The sequence below is a fragment of the Glossina fuscipes genome, unplaced genomic scaffold (genome assembly GCF_014805625.2).
Source record: "Glossina fuscipes isolate IAEA_lab_2018 unplaced genomic scaffold, Yale_Gfus_2 148, whole genome shotgun sequence".
NCBI classification, from domain to species: domain Eukaryota; kingdom Metazoa; phylum Arthropoda; class Insecta; order Diptera; family Glossinidae; genus Glossina; species Glossina fuscipes.
In genome coordinates, this window is record NW_023998491.1 from 1,619,147 (window position 1) to 1,643,509 (window position 24,363).

The 24,363-nt window shown below is 34.5% G+C and overlaps 1 protein-coding gene and 1 non-coding gene across 5 annotated transcripts in view; one reads left to right on the top strand and one right to left on the bottom strand.

The window, feature by feature from the left end:
* LOC119641412 (neurogenic protein mastermind) overlaps window positions 1-24,363 on the top strand; it is a 163,298-nt gene that overhangs the window by 29,859 nt on the left and 109,076 nt on the right. The window contains exon 1 of one of the 4 annotated variants that reach the window (XM_038040062.1): window positions 18,657-19,816. The exons of 2 other annotated variants lie outside the window; for them this stretch is intronic. The gene's annotated coding sequence lies outside the window, so the exon portion shown is untranslated. Of the gene's footprint in view, window positions 1-18,656; window positions 19,817-22,013; window positions 22,037-24,363 lie in introns of those variants that run through there. One more of the 4 variants, XM_038040065.1, reaches the window with a different exon arrangement.
* Trnat-ugu lies at window positions 6,534-6,605 on the bottom strand. The gene has a single exon. It is a non-coding gene; the product is annotated as a tRNA-Thr (tRNA).

Consider the following 24,363-nt stretch of genomic DNA (forward strand, 5'->3'; position numbering starts at 1 on the left):
AAACACAACACTAGAGAAGACAATAACCATAAAGTTCGGATAACAGTTCTTGGAAGCTTGTGGTGCATTAATTGTGAATCGGCTTTGTCGACTTCAATTCGTAGTTGATTAAGGGCTTTTATCATAAACATTGCACAAATTCCTAATTTGTGTACACGTCTGTAGGGAGTATTGGAGTTCTTTGGCAGATGCACATAGAACAGTTTCGATTACTCGGAAGACTTTCACAAGATAACAAAATTGCCCCTGTTGTGTAAGAATTGCATATCTATTCTGTCCTCTTTGCTGTCGAAGCGCATTTTTATTAAGTGAAGCACAATTTCAGTCCTGTAAGCTTCTTTAGAGATTTAAAATAAATTTTTATTTAGAAAAATCTTCTTTATTTGAAAAAAATTTTCACATGAAAAAGTGAAGTAAATCGTACCAATTCTTTTTTGGAAAAAGCCGTTTATCTCTTTAGATACCTAATCGACTCTTATGATACGTTAGTAAACGCCGTCTTCTTCACTTTCCCATGAGTATCTGATGCAGTCAACCCGTAGTTGTTTTTTGATAGAAAATTATTAAGTGGTTGCGAAAATTTTGATCAGCGACTTTTTTAGGTGAAAATGATAAAGAAATGAGAAATGAAAGTATAGCAAAAGGGTGAAATTCGATGGTTTTGACTTTCCTCTACACAAATTAACAGTTTCAGCGTACGCCGACGCTAATGAGGGAGCGCTCAAAACTCTCCTTCTTCCAAATTCATTACTTTTGTTATTTGAAGAAATCTGCTACCGAAACCCACCAAACACGTTCAAAAGCTCATAGTGACCCTGCTCCTTTCGGCTTTGGTTTCATAAGTTTAAAAGTGGCCCCACGACTTGACTGGAAGTGCCACTTTTTAGGCACTTGTTGCAGGAGTTGTCCAGGACACACTGTTGCAGCTCGAATGGGAAGTACTGCTACACCCAGCATACTCACCAGATATGGCGCCTCCTGATTACCAGTTTTTCTGGACGGTGCAGCATGGCTTGGCAGGCACGAGAGTCCGTGAAGTTGAAGATATGCAAAAATGGGTCGGCTGCCAAACTAATATAAGTTCTTTCGACATGATTCCGTAAGGTTGCCAAAAATATTGTACAACGTTGCAGAAAATGATGGAAACTATTTTGATTAATATGTATAGTATCAAGTTTCCACAATAAATGACTTTTTCAAGGGAAGAAATGATCAAAATTTCTGCAAACTCCTAATATATGTTCGCACACTACTATTTTTTTGATAAACTTGATTGATTGAAGCCCAAGTCTACTTTTGTAAATTTCAACAAAATTCTGCTGCGTATTTTACTGTCGCAGGGTTTAAACCAGACCGGTACACTATGTATATTCTTCACCTGCCATCTTTCTTTCCTCGAAACCTATTCTGGCCTTTCCACTCTGTATAGTAATTTGCTTACTGGTCTTTAATTATGTAAATTGAGAACAAAGTGCACATTATTTTGTAAATTGTTATTAGATGAAGCCCGCATTAGTAAGAGAGAAATTGCTTGAAGAGCTTCGCTCTTATAAAGAGTGAAAATGTTCAAATGTATAAATATTACCGGTTTTTAGGATAAAAATGAACTTTTACTTTTCTTATAAACAGAGCGAGCAGGTGTTGAAAATTTTTGCAATAACAACAACTATCATTAATTGATACGCACGAAATAATACAAATAAGACGCATGCCAAGTTAAGCATAATAAGTTTACCAGTTCGCTAAGCAGACCCCAGGTGTATAAATTTCTACACGAATACGATATGTGCAGGTTTCTCTATATCTTACGCTCTTTTGTTGGACCAAACATGTCAATTTGATGCAAAATATTTTGTTATACTAATTGTTGAACTCCTCGTCCCCCGAAAACTAACTGATTATTAACAATTCCATTTGAATCACAAGTTGCATGTTGTTTTTCCCTTCTGCTCAGGTAATAGTTATGCTTTTTCTCAATTCTCTTGGTACGTACGTATTCCTTCCTCTCTCTCTCTCTCTCTCTCTCTCTCCCTCTGCCTCTCCCTGCCTCTCTCTCCAATTATGTCGCCCTTTTATTTGTAATCTAATCGTGGTTGGTTTTTATATATTGCCATAGCTGTAAGGATATATCAGAGTTCATTCATTATATCTGTGTATGAGTTGCTGTAGTTATTAAATATACAAAACTGTACTATGGAAACAGGATATGCACACAGATCTATAGATATAGTTATGATTGTGCATGTGCTTCACTTCAATTTGCTGTAATTTTTGCGCAGTGCAAAATGGTGCTCTTTGCTAACGGACTGGGCAAACTAATTTCATTTCATTTGTGAAATTCGGATCAAGTTTTTTTTATCCTAACTAAACTATAGATATCGGCGAAGTTACGTATTCCCCCAATTGGAGGTCGTCTTTTCTTTGAAATGCAGATTAGAAAGCCGTTCAGCACAGACACTGAAAGATCATCGTAGCCAAAGCACTTTTGACCTGTTCTGGCCACAAAAAAAATCAATTACAAGATTGAATTTTGTTGGTTTTTTTTTTTAACTTTTAGCTTAACTTACTCTTAAGTAACTCTTAAGCAGGCAATAAATGAACTTTGTAAACCTTTACATGACAAACAAACAAACAAAATGTTCGCGAATTCAGTTGGATGTGGAAGACGGCAAAATAGTCTCGATTACTGCCCGTCTGTCCGCACTGTGGTTTACTGAAACTTGTCACCTGTGTTACGGTTGAAAGGCTCATCAGTTTTTATTTTATAAAATTCGAAATATTATTACAAACAATTTATAATAGGTTGTAGACAACGATCTTAAGTGCCGTGAATACTTTCAGATGCATCTATGGGCTCCGCACGATAGTGGTTAGTTATATTACTTCTCTGCCATATTCATGACTCTAAAAGATAAACTTTGTGGGAAAGACAAAATACAGATTTAATGTAGATAAGAATATCAGAAGAGAATCATCTTAGGCGTATAAGTACACTTATAAGGGCTTTCAAAAGCGGGCGCGAACCTAATTAATTGAAAATGCTAAAGGCTGCTCCAAATGAAAGTGCGCCTATTTAGTGCAAACACCGAACTGCTTTCCGCTTTGAGATAAAAAGTAAATATTTCGCAACATTTGGCCAAGCTTGAAGGATCGCAATAGCAGGAGGCTGAAGGAAACATCAACACCGAGAAAAAATTAAATAAAATCATGCTTTCTATTTGCTCGCATCACTTAATTTCCCGATAATGTTTTTTTTTTAAATATTGCCAATCTTTCAAGAGATGTTCCTGTGAAACGGTGATACGTAGGAAGAGAAAGAGACAAGGAGGTATTGACCGTTACTTAGTAGACATATGCGTAATCGATAATTGTTATGACTTTACCGACTGATCACTCACTGTGTGAGGCTTACGACTAAAGCAAATTCTATCACACTTGAGATTTGAATCAGCGAACAATGACTAGGTAATGGAGAATCGTCAAGGCGCTGTAAGATTACCTTATAAGCCTAACACCTAAAAAAGAGATTTTTTCCTGTAATGCGATGGAAAAACGCTTGTCGTTCCTTTGCTATCTGTTTTTATGTATCACGATTTTCTGAACCTAAAATTCCGGTACGACCATCTGTCCGATTAACTGTTATAAAGATTGTTAAGCTCATTAATTGATTTCAATGTCTACGTTTTCTGAGTTATTGTTGACTTTTTTATAAAATGTACAGGATGCGTTAATTTTTTTGCACATTCGATATCTATAGCTTTATACGGTATTAGTTTCAGTCGTTGACAAGTTATTGTTCAGTGTGTATTAAAGTGTAACGAGCAGCGTTTAAGTGGAAACTTTGGAGAAATGAAGCTGACGTTATGGTAATGATCACATTGAGTAAGGGTGAAGGGGTAGTGAGCTATGAAGCAGTTAGAAAACAGTTTTCAAAATTTCGTGCGAAATGTTGAGTTGCGCGTGGTGGAATCGGAAAAAAATCATCTACCATCTAATTCTAAATTCCGGATAGTCAAACTCAGTGACTCGCTTGCCATCTGCCAAACATCCGCGCAGTTCCGTCTGTCCTCAGCAAAGGCAACCCTTGTAATTAGCTTCACCTTTGGCAGGTAACCTCTTCCGATTGCGAATTAGTCTTCAGCCATATCTCTTTCCAGTTACTATTTATTCAGATCCACGTAGTCAGGGGCTTTCCAAAGTTGAAGATGCGCGAAACGGGATCGCGAACTATTACCTAAACCACGAACATTCTACGCCGAAGGCATCTACAAGCTATCCTATAAGAAGCAAGAAACCATAGATAACCGTAGATAAGTGTTTTAAATTTTAGTAGAAAATATAGATATAAAATATCTATCAAATAAGGACGATTTCGAAAACAGAAAACAGAGCAAATTTTATACACATATTAAAAACGTAGAATAGAACGATTCAAGCTTAAATATTTTCGCACGGTTCAGTAAAGGGCACAGCGCTAAACCTGATCTGCCCTCAAGCGATTATATCTCTTCGCTCCTTTTCTATCCTATGCCTTGGACACCATTGTAGTTCCCGCAAAAAAAAACCATCCTTCACTCTCCTCCAAAAAAAAAAAAAAAAATCTTCAGTTTTATCCTTCCCTAAATAAATATCACTTCTTTTAAATCATCTCAAGCAGATTTAAATTTCTGCAAACGGTCATTACAATAAGGTTAACCGTAATCGTTAAGAAAGTAATATGCTCGCTATGGACGGTAGGCAACTCTAGGCCGCAAACTTCTTATAAAGCCTTTCACAATAAAGAAAACACTGAGGTAATCTCAGAAAGAGCTTTTCTCAAGCGTCTTTTATTGAATATGGTTAAGCGTAGCATAAGTTGCTCTAAACAGCAAATATAGGAAATATCGTATAATAAAAAGTATAAAATATTCGTCCTAAAATGACTCGAAATTTTCTTACTGGTTTTTTTGTTTTTCTTAAATCGAAAATAATAAAATTAAATTAATGACTATACGAAATAAAAAGTGAAAAATAGAGGTTTTCTCTTCTTAATTAATGAACAATAAATGCAAACGTAAATCTCTTTCTACTTATGTGTAAGTAAGTGCCCTTTTTTTTATTAATGTGTCTGAGCGTTTTGCAACCCTATCTGATAATTATTTATTATATTCATGCAAACAATTGTAATGCTTTACTCATATTGCTTGTTTGCTAATATTACGTTTCCATGATATATGTGCACCGGCACATGTGTACAATATATATATATATATATATATATATAAATTTATATATGGCCATCGTTTACCGCAGCCATAGGAGAGGTAATGTAAAACAAGTCCTTTTTTAGACAATGAAAACCATAGCAAACAGACTAGAGGAACAAATGTCTGAATGTCTGAATGTTATGTACTCGCAGAGAGACTATTTTAAAGCCATACATGTGTTCGCTGAACAAAGTGGCTTTAGTTATTGTTGTTAATTTTATGTTTACACAGTTGACGCTATAGGCAAAGGAGACAAATTTGTAGACAAAATTTCTAAGATTTCTTTAACATTTTCATACAAACGCTGGGAAAATGATTAGCGAATTGCAAGCGTATCTACGACACTCTTCAATATAAATTAAGCAACGTGCACGTCGTGCTAATCATGTGACTGAGGCGGCCGAACATGCTTTAACCCTAAAATTGTTTAATTAATAAAATTCTTCTAACGATAGGGAGACACTTTGCGGACAAATACCGGATCAATTGTTTACGCATAACTTCTCAGTCTTTAAGAACCCTAATGACGTATATAACTTGGAAGAATACAATAACCAATTAAGTCCTTCCAAAAGATAGCTTGTGATAGGCGGAAGGTGTTCCCAGCAGTGCAGCAGTGTTTGTGGGCATATTCGCTTCGTTCTTATGATTTCTCTACTGTTCAATCCGCATAGGGGGGTATTTATCAAATTTTTTTTTGTAATTCCTCATTTACATAAATTAATTTGTTTGGAAAATGTTTAAAAAAATTTATGAAAAAGATTAAAGAAGTAAAAGGAAACTTCAAAGGATTCTCTGTTCTTTTGTAGCATAAAGTAAGATGTTTATGCAATTTCCAAAGTGTATATGAAATGAAAGTAAAAATGAATATGTAATTAATTCTACATGTTTTGCCACCTTCTTGTTGAGACAGACAACACCGCCTTCTTTTACTTATATGTGTTGTTATTCCGCGTTATGAAGTCTAATACGCTGCTCAATATTATTATGCAGGCAGTTATTTTTGCTCCTGCAAACCTCACGCTGTTTGCAAACAACACAACCTCTTTGGTATTTAAATTCGAGAATAAGTCTGGGCGGCCGAAATTGTTTACTCATTTTTTACTATCATCAATTCATTGAATATATAGTTATATTAAGAGACTTTGGAAAGAGCGCGCATACACACATTTTACATACTATCTTGACATAAGTGACAGGAATCTTTGATTTATTTAGTTCTTTTATTAAAAATCTCTGAGGCAAATTAATTGATGTAAAAAGGAAGAAAAGCTTATAGGAAAAAAATGCCTCCTGTGAGGATTGAACTCACGACCCCTGGTTTACAAGACCAGTGCTCTGCCACTGAGCTAAAGAGGCCCATAGCTGTTAGTTTTCTTATACGCTAATAAAATATGTAAAAGTTTCGCTTTGAAAAATTTCTCCATAAAAAGTATGTTATGCACTAACTCACTCAAACGCTGATGATGATGAGCTTAACAGGCTTATCTTTACTCCCTCAATGCCGCTCTCTGTCTCTCTCTATCTCTCTCTCACTCTCTCACTCTCTTATAAGGCAAGAGAATGATTTGTTCTCTTTTTTACTTTAATTTTATTTTGTTTCGTACTTACTTAGCTAGCTATGAATTTATTTATTTATGCTTGGTTTTGTTGATTTGTTTTGTTTTTGTTTTTGCTTTACTCAGCGTTTCTTGAACTTTTGTTTACTTTCCTCCATATACATATGCACAAACCACTTTAAATTACTTTATAGTTTTCTTTTAATAATAAACAAAATCTGTGATCTTAAAATATTTTTTAATTCTATCGTCATAAACGCAAACAAGTCTTTATTTTATTTTGTTTGAATCCAATTATGTATTTCTAAAACTGTACTAATTTGAATTGAGTTGACTTGTAAGATTTTATATTTACAAAATACCCAAATTACGCTTATCTGAATTTAAAGAATGAGAGATGACGGATTTACTTTACTACTACTCACTGGATTTCGATTTCATCTCTATTTGTTCGTGTTCGTATTCGTTTCTTTTCTGTCTAAATTCAGATAAGTGTGTTGTGTTTTTGGGATATTTGAAGTCATTTGCATTTAATTCTATACTTGCTTTACTTACTTTACTTACTTTTGACTTGTCAAAAACTCTTTCTGAACAGATTATTTAAGAATATATATTTGTTTTCAATTTCATAGTTCTTCCCTTAACTAGATATGATTGAAAATAATTCCCTCAAAGAGACTCAGTTAAGGTGAAATTCTTCGATTGCATTAACTCGCCGTAGCACCTAACAATTTGCTAACTACCTACGCGTTCGAAGTCCTCATAGCTGCCAATTCATTAATATCCCTTCAAAGCGCCTCATAACCTTTTGGAAGCAATCAATACTAAATGCGTGGCCTTTAATACTTTCAGGCTTAACAGTTGGGAATAGACATTTACATAAAAAATTCATTCGGTCATCATGCTGCGTATAAAGCTAATGAAGTAAAACAATGGAGAGCATTATTAGGACACAGCCCACCATTCGCTTAGCACAATTATTCATACAATGACCTTTCAAAATAAATAAATAAATTACATCAAAATGTTAGAAAAATGACGACCCGCATGTTGAGCACAAAAAAACAAGACGAGTAAGGAGACGGACGTACAAGGTTATATTGATTCAGAAAGTGATTCTATATCAACTGGCATAAAAAGAGGTGGGCCTATCTCAAGTCGGGTGGGCGTTGTGTACATAAGCGCTAACTTCTGGTGCAGGATATAGTAAGACGTTCATAAATTCACGTCTTCTCTGCAACTGATTTGATGATTAGGTCGAAGTTAAATACGGGCATATAACTTTTGTCTTATTGGCTGGCTGTCTTAGATTCATGCAAAGCTTCTTGAGCTACTACAAGGAACCAATAGCGAAAGGTTGAAATTACATTCATTGTTAAAGGTCGGATTAGCAAATCAGTGCACGTATCCTGAGGGTTAGGTGACCAGTGATATAACTATTGGCTAAATATCGTCCAGGCGTTGCATTTTCTTGACTACTTTATCTGCGTTTTCTAAATAACATTTATTATCTATCGTGTTCACGTCAATATACGTTGCTTTCCTTAGAAGTTATTGCGAGTTTAGATGGACTTAGACTGCCTTTTCGCACCTGTTCTATACCACCTTTATTTAGCAGAATGCCTTAAATAAATTAAATAAATTACATTAAGTTTTCTCGTACACCTAACAACGTCATTTACGTTCAATAGCAGAAAGAAAAGCAAAAAAAAAAAAAATGAAAATAAAAAAATTGAATAAAATATTGAGTAGAATGTGTGGCTATGGCCTGTGTCTGTGCATCATTCACCATACATGTGAAGAAAAATCTATAAATATGTACTGAGTGCACATGCATGTGAAAATGTATGGGTAGTAGAGATAAGGTGGCATATTATACCAGCTGCACAACGCACATCTCTATAATATGTAGTCAGACGTAAAGTAAGCGAAGAAATCGAGGAAAGCAAAAAAAAAAAAAAAAAAAAAAGCAGAAACCAACAGATGTTTAAGAAACCGAAAAAGCAACACAGATGCGTACCACACATGCATAAGGTAACGTAAACGAGGTATAAGCAGCCAAAGCAAACAACAGCAACTAAAATTGTACAGGGTGGCAAAGCAACAAGACTTCATTTTGTTGTTGCACATAGCAAAGGCGAAAAAAAGGTTAATAAAAATGTCCTCTTAACGGAGGTAAACATAGAGAGACACAGAGATAGACACTAAAAGCCATATATACGGGCAGGCAGGCAGGCACGCAGACAGGCAATCGTGCAAAGCGGATGAAGTACTAAACTGAATATCGTTGAAATATTTACAGCACAATTGCTGACTTGTATGCATATATATGTGTATGCATGCGTTTGTTTATAAGCGGGTCTCCGTTCTACGAAGTTAGCTACAAGTCGAAAAAGCTATATTATCATCGAAATCCAGTTGCTGTCTCAACGAGTTGGAAGATGGCAACATTTACTATTTCCTCATAATAGAACAGCAGAAAATATCACAAGTAATCCTCAAGAGGTAGCAACATCAAATTTTTTGTTCGAGTAGCTCTAACCAGGTATTCTAACAATATTTCTAATGTGAAGCCAAGACAGCCAACAAATAAAACGACCAATCGTTTCATTTAAAAAATAAAAATAAAAAAATTATGACCGGTTGCTGGCTATAGTGTCTTTTATCATTTGTAAAACCAAACAAATGGCTTACAAAGCAACCGTCTTTGCCATCAGCAACAGCAGCTTGAGCAGCAGCAGCAACAGCAGCAGTTGTTGCAAAGGGCGCCACTGTTGTTGTTTTGTGCCACCAACCAACAGGCTCTCAGAACTTTCAGTAGCCCGCCCTTCGCAAAAGGATGTTTTGTTCAACAACAGCCCAACATGTGTAACGTAACCACTTCTGATTAAACTACGAAACCATAAAGAAGGAATGAGTTTTTTTTATATGCCTAACGCTGTTGAATGCACCCAGAAAGCACAGGAAGAAGAAACTAAAGTTAATGGTGTAGCGAGTTTTATTTTTTCTTTTACTTTTCGGAAGAGTACAAATGGACACGAAAATAAGAGAACACAGAGAGTAAAAAGTATTTTCCGAATTATCTGAGCGAGAGTTGAAAGGAAAAAAAGAAATCTAGAAAAACCGGTTCGTTGCTCTTTATATAAAAAAATGCCAACATCAAGCAAGCGGTGAAAAAAAAATCATAATTCCCCATCGCAAAGGAAAGAAAAAAAATTAGAGCAAAAGTAAATGAAGCTCTATTACTAATGAACCGAGTTGCCATGCAAGAAATAATCTTTTTTTTTATTTTATTGTCGATAATTTCTGTGTTGAGGGATTGCTCTCCCATATATGTTTCCCAGATTTAAAATTGGTTTTTACTTGACAAAACTGCAACGAATCCGAAAAGTGAGCAATATTTAATGCGTATGCCGTTCGGACATCATTTGTTATCAGTTTTAAACTTAAATGCTTTTATAAACTCGGACGGGCAAAGTTTACTTGGTTTGTAAAGAGCAGAGTCACCCATTTCGCCAAATTCCGCCCAAGTATATCTCAAATTTCTATATTTCAAACAGGTTCCGAGAGCGGGGATACACTAAAACTGTTATTTTGCATTTTTTTTTTTTTTCTATTGTTAATGCGACTTAATATCTCTTCTAATTGCCAAATAAAAATAAGCTGTAATGTCTTATGCAGTAAGTGAGAGATGTTGCTCCTTCACCTTCCGTAAGAAAGCCCGAAAATTTAATTTTAACGACCCTTTTTTCATGAAACTTTAAATCTCTCGGAATTTTGTTAAGTATTATTCAAAATATAATTAAATGGTAACTGTGTGGACGAACAGGATACATTGCATTACCTTATGTAATGTTGTATGGAATATTTCCATAAGTTTTTATTATCGAATAAGTCCTCCATTATTCCATTATTTTGGATCTGTTTATAAGCATGGAATTTTTTCTTGTACGTCGGTTTTAGATATAGGACCTTGCACTTCACTGCTTAGATCGGGAATCATTGAAAAAGAAAGTCCAATCTTTGTGTATAGGAGGAAAGCACCTAATAGAAAGTTAATGACATAGAACTCCTTTGTTACTGAAAAACAAAAAAGAAAGGGCTCCTATTATATCATCCGACTCCCATTATATTATATCATCATACTTCTATTTGAACCCTTTTCCTGCAGAAAAACAAAAAAAAAAGAAAGGCTTCTATTGTATGATCCGACTCAAGTTTCGAAGAAATCGTGATATGCTTCTCTTTGAAAATTCTTCCAGGTTACTGTTTTCACTTCTTCTATACTGTAGCTTTTAGGCAAACTTCTACTTGAGTCCAGAATATAAGTAAAAATCAACTAATGCCCAAATTAAATTTCCTCTTACTTTTTAAGCAATTTGATGCGCTTGGCAACTCTATTTCTTTTGATTATGTACAGAGCTTGTAATTTACTCAACATGCGAAAATATAGAGAAAACTCCATTACTTTGTGTGCTGTGGCTTCACATAATCTACTTATTATAATATGCTGAATGCCTAGTAGAAAATGTTGCTCAATTCTGTTGCTTACCTTGTTGCAGACATGGAAACAGCAGTAGCAGCAGCAGCAAATTTAAATAAAGTCGTATAAACAATAAAAGAAATTATTTTCGATTCAGTCATGTATGGTCGTCTTAGCTCAAAGGCACAACGACGGCAGGTTTTTGTTTGATTGCTGCTGAATTATATGAAGTTGTGCATCATTTTCACGCTATTGCCGCTTACTCTGTTTGCTGTTGCTATTGCCGTTGCTTTTACTATTACTAGTACTACTACTACTACTACAGCTGCTGCTGCTGCTGTTGCTGTTGCTGTTGCTGTTACTGTTGCTGTTGCTGCTATTGTTGTTGTTGGTCTTAGTTTCGAAATACATATTAGATTTTATTAAAACCTCTTAAAAAAGATGATAATGCTGTTGCTTATTTGTAGCTGACTTCTTTCCTAGCCTGGTCGCTTGTTGCTTATGAACAATTTTCATACCTTCCATGCTACGTATTTATTCCCAACGATTGTGTGTTTCTTCTTTTAGTTATTAAGCAACGCAAGCAGTAGTGACTTAGCTGCCATTGTAAAAGGGTGGATTGTTGTCGATTTTCTTTGCACTACATTCACGCTCTCAAACTCTCATATATAACTTTTATTTCATTTTACAATTTCTATTGTTTTTGTTCTGCGTTTGCCGTTTGCTTTTAATACGGATGTATGTTTTTGAAAAAAAAAGAAGAGATTTTTATTGCTTTCGGTGTTAATTTCATGACTGCTATTTATTTTAATATTCATTAAAAATGTCTATCCATGCATCTGCATATGAACAACACACATCTGTGTTCTTTGCAATTACGGCAAATTCTGTTTCTCTAGAAGAAAACTGCTTTCAAGGAGTTGAAGAAAATCGGGTTTCTCTGCCCATGCCTCTGCTCCTTTATGGGGTTAAATTTCATTATATACGCCATTAGGGTTACGGTTTGCATTTAAGCTTTGTGTCTATAACTTAATAGAGTTTTATTTAAATTGTATACTGTTTTAATTGAAGTTTTCTTTTCTTCTTCTTTCCTCCTTCTCTTCATTCTCCTCATTCTCATCATTCTCCTCATTCCTCTTTCTATTATGCGCAGTAATTCCAGTAAAAGTTTGCTTAAACACAAACAAAGTTTATGAAAAACTGAAATTCTATTTTCGATTTACGAAAATGTAATCTATACGAAACTCTATAATATTTATGATAATCTGTTAACCTAATTGCAAACAAAAGAGGCTAGCTAGCAATGGTATTACCTGGTATATTATTATATCACCAGGGGGTGCCAACCATTCATTAACTAGCAAACAAACAGTTATGGTTTTTCATACCAGGTGTATTAATAGGTCAGTGTTCGCTCTTGATGGGGGGTACAATAGAAATGATGAAGAAATATTCATGACATCTGTTCAAGTCTAAAGGCATTTTATCATTCAAAGCCGGCTCAGCGTAATCTTTGCGAACACACATTTTGCGAATTTCAACAAAAATCATAAATATTTAAATTTATGATTTAAATTCAGTCCTAAGTTCAGTATCTTTTAAAAGAAGACATTCTAAAAGTAATGAAAATTTTTGTATATAAAACAAGTAAGAAAATTATATTCAGTCGTAACCGAATCTCTTATACCCATCATCGCTGTCTTATAAACCGGAAAATAGCAAAAGAACTAAATTTTCATGCTCTATAATATGGATTGAGCGCAGCTGATAAAAGAAGCGTGTAGGCGTTGTGGGCTTGTCACTCCAAAAGTTTAGATCACTTTCAAATTCTTTTGTAAATTTGTAAGCGATAACTTCATTTTCGCTAACGGGAGAATTTTTATCGAAAATACTAGACAATTGCGCGGCCGGACTGATGGACAGACGGACATGTTTAGATGCATTCCAATTTTGAAAATGGCCAAGAATTTGTATACTTAATGGGGTTTTTAAACAAAACCCCCAATTGGGTTTTGAACAAAAAAATTAAATTTTCTAACAGTATAATTATATTGGGTAGGCGTGGTCGATTTTTTCCATTTTTGCGCATAGATGCTATAGCATCGCCCATGAATATGTGTTCAAAGATTTGTATATTTATTTGCTATTGTTTACGATGAGTAATAAGCAAAAAATCAATTTTTCATTCCCTTTGAAAAGCAGAGGTATTCTCAGTTTGCATGCTGCTGTGAGCGTGTCCTTTGACCGATTTAAGCCATTTTCAATACCAATCTGAACTTACAAGAACTTACTGCCAAATTTTAAGCTGATAGCTTAATTTTTGTATCCGAGAGAGTGTTTACTGCAGACAGTACACCAACGGACAGGCAGACGGACATGATTAAATTGATTTAGAATTTGATGCTGATCAAGAATACATATACTTTGTGGGGTCTCTGATGTTTCCTTCTCGGCGTTGCAAGCGTTTTGACGGAATGAATATACTCCCCCCATCATGCTTCGGTGATGGGTATAAAAATGATTGCATTTTTAATCTACAACACTAACTTATAGAGAAGCTACTATGATTGTTCGTAAGCGACAGCTCGTACTTATTATATTTTTATGTATAGCTAACATTGCACACGATTAGTGTATTGACGTACTTCAACCGCGGCATACAAGCTGTAGAGCAACATTAACTTGTAGTGAATTGTAAATATTTGCCAACTTTCAATGTTCCCAAAAGCCGATTAGCAAGGAATTTGTACCCATTTCCATGCAAAATGTCTTTGCCTTCAAAGGTTTTCAGTCAGTTTGCTATTTTCGTTATCTCTTAATTTTCAAAGCTGATTTGAACGAATCAACTACTAATGCCTGGGCGTGACTTTAATAATTTTCATCACTGCTTGGTCTCCGTTTGAAATATTGGCAAAAGGTAGCTAACCGATAGGCCACAAAAAGCTTACATCTTTCAGCATAACATATATTTATTCTATCCTCGTTAATGTTTCCATAGACGATGTCCGAGCATGGATTTACAAAGAAATAGTTTTAATTTCCTTTTTTACCAATGAAAAGTGAAAAGATATCTAACAAGTTTCAGTTTAATATTCTTTAGAAGCAAGTTGAAAAGTAATCAGCCCAATTTTGATATTTTGATTTGACGGTCAACAAGAAATAAGGAAAGCGACAACCATCAATTTTCTGAATTTTTGTGAACATATGAGCTATCTAACGAACCACCAAGGGAGGGGCGCATTGACGGAGGGAGATAATTAAATTGACTTGGAATCTATAGTCATTTTACATTTATATAAAGGGCCTATATATGCGTAGCCCCTATGTAAAGGCTTTTTCTAGGCGTTACAAACACAATGACAAACTACTATACCTTATTATTATTCATTGAATCCTTTTAAAAAAAGAATTCCTTTTGAAAAGCGGCTAATGCGACTGACATCCTTTAAAATATTTTAAACAAAAGTTTTTCGAATGCATCTCTGGGAAAGAAACATTCATTAATTTTGTCTTTGCATTTGTTATACTCAGAATTTTATTCTTTTTTTTCTTTTTGCACGCTCAAGTCTATATTGCTAGTTGAGCGGTAATAAAGACCAGAAACATTTTCGATCGATCATAGACTTTTGCTAAAAATAACTTAAAATTCTTTTTATCGCTTGCAGATTCCTAGACGGAGAACATGAAAATTTATTTTGCTTACAAGCTTCTTGAATTTATTCCTGAACACATTTACAAATAAAGTGACATCGAAATTGCCATTTCCTCGAGTTGTTGATGGCAAACTTAGAAGAATGGCACAGAAAAAGCTTTAGTGTAAAATACCCTGTCTTCAGTTGGTTGCTTATTGGTTTCTCAATTTGCTATAATTACTCAGCTACAGATAGCTGCTCTTAAAGTCGGCAAAATTCAATTCAATTTTTAAAGAGATTATGGCGAATAAATATATTGTTTAGAAATTGTCAGATTTAAACATATTAACCGATTTACATTTTTAGAAATGCATTCTTAATTGTTCTGCGAAAAACTTCAAAAGAGAATTGCGTGATTTTGCAAAAATTTGATGAAAGTTTATATATTCATCGGTCAACCTATCCAGATGTATGTTTATATCCAGTAAATTTTAAAAGTATATTACACCTCCCTGTGTTCAAAGTGGATGGCAGGTATCAAAGATTCGGTGCAAACTCATTATAACTGGTCGGTTGCTTTCTTCTAATATTTCGCCTGAAACTTTAACAATATGAACGATTGTCCTAGATGTTAAAATTTTCAAATTAAGAACAAACAATGAATAAAAATGATTTGTATTCGCTTTTGCGAAGACAAAGTGCAAAATAGAAAAAAAAATATGCATTACTTTTCGCTTTCATATATATATATGAAAAGATTATCGAATGCACTCGTCGTCTGATATTTAACTTGTGAAATTGCTATTAATTAAAGTGCGGAGGGAGGGTGGCAAGGAGGGATAAAAGATAGATGTTACAAGGTAAGGGAATGAACTGTATTAGCATCAACGAAATCTTTAGCATCCTTTCTAAATAATAATTACCTGTTACCGTCCGTCTTTTACATAATCATGGAAACGCTTTTTTTTCATCATATTATGACTGGTAGCACGGTACTGATATTTTGAAAATCGCGGCTTAGAACATTTATTACTGATATTGTAACTATGAAGTTTTCCTTATCTTTATCTCGAATAGTGTTATGAAAATTACAAAAGATTCGTGCTGCTGTCTGCTTTCTCTTAATACCGGGAATGGTCTCGATGGTGGAAGAAGCATAAACTGTTATTAATTCAAATACAGTAGCCGAGAAAAAGAAGCAGTAACCGAATAAGCTAACAAATGAATGCGAGCATTGATGCTGCTAAGTTCAATAGAATAAGCAAGCAGTGTTCATAAGCGGTAGTGTGTTAGCAATGCTTATAATAAATTTTTAAAAACTTGCAAAAGCCAGTGTATGCATGATTCATTGTCAATGAAAAATGGAAGAACTCGTTGTAAGGAATGCATAACGTATCCATCAGAAATGTGATGAATTTAAGTTAGCGTGGATGTGTTTTCAGTACAATCTACAATAGGCTGCAATCCTTTTGAACGATATTTCTAACTTATCGCAAAAGAGTGTGTAAAGTCTTATTACGAAAGTTGTCGCTGCATTTTCTTATTCGATTACCGTGACTTCTATTCTATAACTAACAAACAGTTTCCTACATGTGCTGCAAGTTAAGTTGCCATTTAAAAGGGATTCATCTAAACTAGGTTATGTGTAAAGTCATTGAGGTTTAAGCGTTGGAAGACTTAAAATTTGGCTCATGACTCAGCTGTTAAAAAGTTTTAAATTGATGGTTTCTTGTTCGTCTATTGAATAGTAAACAATGGACATAAAATAAAAGCTTTTACGTAAATAACGATTTTACGAAAATATCCGAAAACGCTAAAAATCACTTGAAATAAATGCCGTATTAAACAGTATCAGTTCATTGACTTCAATCGAAATGATAGACTAAGCTTTGAGTATCGCTTCTTACTCCAAGACAGTTGTTCCATCGTTTACTAAATTATGACGTATAGCAAAGATTGCGGACAGTTTGATAGCATTCTGAATGCACTTCAAAACTCTGTACATAAGTTTAGAAGCAAGGTTTAGCACAGCGAAATAAATTGATTCCAAGTTTCAAAGCCAACCAAATGAATCTTTCTGGGATAAAATCATCGCACGATGCGAGAAATGGAATTTAGTTCGGCTGAGGCAATTTTGTGAATCCCGCTCGTATAACGCTTCTTACGAACCAAAACCGAATCTTTATGTAGTAGAAGAGTATAATTATTAATGTTTGATGGTGGAAATTAGTTCATAAATCAATTTTACCAAGTTTGGACCACATCTATTGGATACCACCGCATATAAGGCTTTCAGGAAAAGTATGCCTTTGCATGAAAATAATGTGTAACGGCATCTAATAATCGACCTTACCCGCCTATAACGTCCTTACTCATCCTTCGGTGATAGATATATTCGTTTTGTCAAAACGTTTGCAACGCCCTGAAGTAAGCATCGTAGACCCCATAAAGTATATATATTCTTGATCAGCATCAAATTCTAAATCAATTTAATCATGTCCGCCTATGTAATGTCTGTTGTAAACATTCTCCTGTTCGCAAAAATTATCCCATCGGCTTCAAATTTGGCAGAAACATTTGGAAGTTCTTGCGCGCCTGTTGTTATTTAAAATGGGCTAAATCGGCCGAAGGGTACACTCCGAGCACCTTGTAAACTGAAAAGACCTCTCTGTTTCTCAAAGAGAACGAAAAATTGATTTTTTGGTTATTACTCATCGTAAACTATAGCAAATAAATATACAAAACTTTGAACACATATTCATGGGCGATGCTATAGCACAAAAATGAAAAAAATTGACCACTTCTGCCCAATATTATGGTGTATCAAAATTTAGTTGTTTTTCAATACCTTCTTAAAGCGCACAAACAAGCTTCAAGAACCGCATAAAGTATACAAATTCTTGGCAAGTTGCTACTCTTGAATGCACCTAAGCTTGTCCGTTTGCCTAACTTAGTAGTATTTGTGGTGAACATTCCCACGTCAGCGAAAATGACGATATCGCCTAAAAATTTGCAAAAGAATTCGGAATTAATCTAAACATTTCAAAAGACACGCCTACAACGCCTACTTAACTCTACGACCAAAACTTTTATTTTGAAAATAGAAGAAATCAATTGCGGCCGCTGCATATTATTGAGCATAAGAATTTTATTCTAGTGGGGTAAACGGTGATGGGGTATAAAAGGTTCGGTCCCGACTGAATTTAATTTTTTTATTTTTTTTTGTTTACTCTTGGCATGATTAATTTTATCTCAAAAACAAAAGCTTGGCATAGTTTTCATAGCTGTAAAGAATTGAAGTCCGAATTTTATGTATGGGGCCAAGATGAAAGGCAACTGAACCTAAAAGCCCAATCACGGGCTTTCATTAGAGCAAAATTCTAAATAAAGTCTATCTGTAAGTTTATGTCTAAGAAAGCCAGATGAAAACTTTAATCTTGATATAAATTCTTATGTTTAATTACCGTGCAACAGAATCGAAAGCGGATGTCCAACCGCCCACAATTATGCTTATTGAAAATAACCGGAAATGAAGAAGAAGAAGAAGAAGAAGGAAAAAATTCCCTATCTCTAGGGAATTTTCGCTAATGTAAAAATGTTCGAGGCCCTTATTACTTTTGTTGTGTGTGTGTTTGTGTTTTTTTTTTTTTTAAATTTTTTTCTCAATTTATTGCAATTAATTTTTAATTCAAGGCAACCCTGCTTAGGTATGCATTCGTATGTCGTTACGTATACATACATTTGTATACAAACACTCGAGATGAGACGACATTTATTGTTTATTTATACATTTTGTTGTTGCACTCTTTGTTCTCCCCATATAGTGTCAGGCATTGTACCAACTAAAATGCATATTCTCGTACGAAATGTGTTCCTCTACATGCGTATATATATGTGTATGTGTATTTATGTTCTATAAATTGTGAAATGTTATTCATTTCGTTCGCTACTGCGCCGCCAAATGCTTCTCATATATAGAAAAGACGTAGAAAATTGGATAAAATATTGCTGGCGATTCCAAGCTGAACGCCTGTTCAATCTTATGAGAAAGATTTAGTTTTTATATCATAGCTTTTTTATCTTTGCTTGTTTGTTGTTTGTTTTATTCAGGAACAACAGCAACAACAGTAACAATAACAACAGCAACAACAATAATAAATTGCTATAGCTACGGCTAACCGTCAACATTTTATAAAGAAATAACAAATAATTAAGATTCATAGGAAGTGTGCCATAAAATTAATATTTTAATCAATTCTTTGTTGAAAAATGCAAAAAGAAAAACATAAAAAAAAAACGAAATAGATTTCATTGCCTTTAAATGCGATGTACATACAATAAATAAATACAATGTAGAGTGTAATGAGCGATCCCTTAGCAAGCACTCATTCTTTAATTAGTTTGTATTTGTCTTTAAACATTTCTTTTCCCGATTTCGTATATATTTCGATTGACCGATAATTTCTGATTGTAGTTGTTCTTGACGCTTTCCGCCAAATTGTCGTAATACCTTGTGTAGAGTGTTGTAGAACAAAAATTTTAAAAATAACTTTGTAAAACTTGTGAACGAATAAAGACTCGAGCATGCGCGCTCCAACTTTTATCTAACAAATCACTCTCTAGCACTCTACACAATATATCATTAGCTCTTAATGGCTTTTGTGCGGGTGAGAGGACGACGGCGACGACGACGACGACGACGAGGCGGCCGGGGGCATCGAGCATTGATATCCAAAGTGTTTTAATTGTGCAAAATACGTTTCGTTCGTGTGTATAAAAATTTATCAAGCAAGTCTACTGACTGCTGAACGATTTGATTTAAAAAAAAAAAACAAAAAAAAAAACAAAAAAAAATCAAACAAGCAAATACACGTTCACGTGTATGCTTATGTATAGGTGCGTATCTGTGTACAGATATATTTGTCAAGTTGCTCATTAATTTGTATTGTTCCGCTGAGAGATATACGGACATGTTTACTAATTTTCGAATATATTTACCATTAATTATATTGTTTTGGTCTGCGTTTAACTATGTAAACGCATTTACGTATGTATATATGTATGCTGTAAATAAACGACAATGATTTGTGTTAGTTATAGATATTAGCAGTTGTTGATAGTTAATTAATGATTTCGTCTAAGATGGAAGCGAAGCGCGGAGATTGCATTCGTTCGTTTCTCTCGAAAACAGAAAACGAAAACATCTGTAAAAGCTTTAATCGCTTCAAAGAAATTCTTAAGCGATTATTTCTATCATATTTTTATATCCACTGTACTGTAAGATGAGAGTATACTCATGTTTTTTTTTTTTCCCATAATATATGTAACACCCAAAAGGAAGATTTATAGGCCATATATATATATATATATATATATATTCTTGATCAGTGTGAAATTCTGAATTGATTTAGTCACGTGTGCCCGTCTGGGTGGCATGTGTTGTTGCCACTTTTCTTGTCGCAGAACTGAAGATAACGATTTCTAACTTGGTAAATATATTGGATGTTTTCGAGCGGAGGTTGGTATTGAAAATGGGCCGAATTGATCAGAGAAGAAATCCGCAGTGGAGCGTAAACTGAACGCAATTTCGTTTTTCATAAGAAAAATCGATGGATTTTTGCTCGTTACTCGGAAACCATTAAAGTTAGAGGGCTGAAATTTTCCACATTTACTTTACGAGGCACTCTTTATGTGCAAAAACGGAAAAAAGCCCACACAAAGCTACAAGGGATTCAGTTCTCTTTTTTCACTTTCTTAAGGTTTTTTGCTTATTTATCATAAGGCAAACTAGACAAAATATTTAAAACTGTTTTTGTACACTGATCAAAGGAATATATGTTATCCGCTTAAAAATGGGTTCATTATAAAATGAATATGGCAGGCACCGCGATCTGGTGGATGTTTACTTAACAATACCACTGATATGGGTATCAAATAAAAGAACTTGGAGAGTAGAAGGGGAAAAGCATTGTGGCGGTTATGCAAGATTCGGCCCCCGCCGAATATAACTTTTATACTTGTTTCCTGTTAATTGGGGACTCGACATTAAGGCAATTCCGAGCCCCTTTCCTCTCTTCCGCTTAAAGGTTTTTATTATTATTCTTAAGTTTTTATTTATCTTATCTTAGTATCCGATAAAACCTTATACGTGGCAAGAGACGATTTATTTTGTTATAATATTGGACTTTGCAAATTCTCTCAACATATGTGACGACATTATTTAGTTACTTGTGAAGTAAGTGGAAATCCTATGAGAAACCTGGGAATATATTCCATGTTGAAGTAGTCGAACTCGAAGCAATTAAGGCCTATTTACAATATCTACCATAGTTGCAATAATAAAGTACAACAATACCAAATATTCTTAAACAATCTAAAGGAGGAAGGTAAAGAGAGCAAAGATGGCAAAGAAAGAGGAACGAAGAAGGTAATTAGACTAGCATGAAAGGAAATAACACATACCACAACCACACGTCCATCCCAATACCATGTAACTAGCTAATCTCATTATTAGTGGCGAAGGTTAAAAGTCTACGTTTGTAAGCCAGATCAGAGCATCTAACTTGTCGCAAGCTCCTTCGGCTATTGCCGTAGGAAAACGTTGTAGAGGTTAAGAGTGTTAAAGAATCGTCCGTCTCAAGGAGAATATCATCACATAATAGTCTCAATTTCCTCAGGTTTGAATATTCGTAGAACGCAAATTATAAGTGAAATAATATATATAACGACGTTAGGGAATGACATTTTGTTGTGCAGCTAACAAGATATTCGCATAATTTTATAATTTCTCTTAAAAGTTCAGATAATAGTTTTGCTCAAATGAAAATACTTCCTCTTGAATATCGTACCTTCCACGGGTCATAACATAAGTCAAGATATTTTAATTTATCTTGAATTGTGCTGAAAACTTTGGACCAGATCTCCTCTCATATAACGAAAATTGTTGTTCATACGACAAAAAGCCATGATTTTCAATGCTTCACTATGAAAATTATATCATAATAGTAATGTAACATAAAACATTAACTGTGCCAAATTTGGACCATCTCCGCCTATTTTTTAGATTCTACCTTAATAAGAATTTTGGAGAAAATTGATGCTCTGTAGAGGAGAAAAGTAAGTTTTAATATTTGTAATATTTGTAATTTAATATGTGTTATAATTTTAATAATAGTAATTTCATACAAAAGCAAAAATTGTGCCATACACTAGGGTGTAGGGTATTTAATGGTCGGCCTTGTCTGATTATAATGTTCTTGCTTGTTTTTAATATGATTTGAGTTTAGGCCAAAAAATATATCGATGTACTACATATCCAAAAAACGGAGTGGTCAGACATTGAGAGGATACGCTTAATTCGAATGAAAAAAGTGAGTCTGAATCGAACGACATCGAAAGGAGACTCTATCGCAAGTCCTTCTGACTATAGCGTCTATCAGCTTAAATTTAATATACCTATAACATAAATGGTGTAGCGCACAATTGTGTTTTTTCCAGAAACAATATGCGACAAGTGTAATTATATTACGCGTGGTTGATGAAGTCAACTACTGTTCATGGAATACGTAATAAAATACGAAACTATTAGAGTTGTAAAGTAATTGACAAATTGGAGCGTTTTTTATTTGCGTATTAATCGAGCAATGTTTTTCAACAATTCCATAACGTACTGTACAGTGAATGTATTGCATTAAGGAACATGTATTTCGCCTGTAAATGACGTTATAGATGTGGACAACGTTTGCTTGCAGTAAGACGGTACCCGTGAAACAATTGCTTGCTCTCTTTTTGAAAGAACATGTACTCAAATGAAAAGGCGCATAAAAAAGTGTAGGCTGTATGTAACGTTCGCTATATTTTCTGCTAACGATAGGTCGGTCCGTCAGTAAAAGAATAAAAGCTACTGCTCTTGTACCCAATTTCCAAGTGCCTGTAAAATCAATCTTCACCAAAAGTCTTTATATCACTTTCCATTTCGCTTATACCGCTTCAAGGCGGTATAAACTTCATTGTTGACTTTAAGCTCTGTAAAATGATTATAGAAAGTCTTTCAAGGCGCCTCGCTGCAACGACAGATTGCTGAACCAAAAGCTCAGTAAAAAATTCTACCTCATCTGTTATGCTATGTGATTGTATCTGCTGTCTTAAGCTAACATTATTATCTAGATTCAACAATTCGTTCACTTGAAGCAATATGGGTAACAAAATGACATCAAAAAACCTATTAATTTTCTTTTTAAATCTAAATCATAAGTCAAGTACGTAAAAAATATCTAATTTTAAACGATGAGCATAACGCAGAACAAGGGAAAAAATTACTGATCTGTCATCATGTCAAAGCAAGAAATTTTTGCAATTTCACCAACTGGCTATACGTATTAGAGTATCGTAGTATAGGGTATAGTACACGTAAAAAAGCACATATAACTTACAGTATACACATTGCTTCTCCCTCGTTCTCCGGCCGCATCAGCGTCAAGATAATAACTGAATGCTTTCAAACTATGTGCTCTGCATATAAATTCCTCCAAAAACAAAATAAAAAAATAAAATAAAAAAAAAAATTAAAAATAAATAAATAAATAAATAAAAAACTAAAATACCCCTCTTAACGAGTAAAAGTACGAATGGAAAAAAATTGTGTAAAGGAGAGTCAAAAACCTCAAATGAACTGCAAGAAAATGAAATGAAATCAGTAAAATACCGACAACAATAACAAAGCCGGGTTAATTTGTAAAGCTCTCTGCCACTCTTTCCATATATAGCTCATTCTTTATCCCTCTCTGTAAGATACATATATTCGGACGTGTGTAACGGATTTTTTAGCAGTAGTAGGAAAAGAGCTAAGTAGAAAGAGAAAGAGCAAAAAATTTGGTATAAGTAGTAAGTGGGCACCACACCTTGCACCACATTTCCACCAGCAAATATCAGAAATAAACACTTGAGTGCTCTTCCTCTATTTGCTAGATATGAGTTGATTTGACTTTGACTATATAACAAAAAGTTATAACTGTATATACTTTTGCTTAAAACTGAAAGCCTGGTATCGATTGCGATAGACGCGCAACGCTTTCGATACCCGCGGTTTTCGACTGCTTGTAGTATTGCCGTTGAGTAGCCGCTTGCTACTCGTAAGGTGTAGTCGCAAGAACGCTCTTCAAATTTGTACTGGATGCACAGCTTCGCTAAGCAAAGCGTTAACGGATGACACATTAAAAAATTATTTTAGATTAAAATTAAAGTGTTCGTTAGCTCACTGGCTATAGAAACGAACACAATTAAAATTTAGATGCGATTGCCGGCCGCTGTATGCCGTTACCAATAATAATGTCGCACGAAGAGCGCAAGATGCCCGTTGTTATTGCCATACATACGGTGTGTACACGAAATTGCTATAAACAATTTTGGTTTTAGTCCAACACGCAACGTTTTGCGTTATGGAC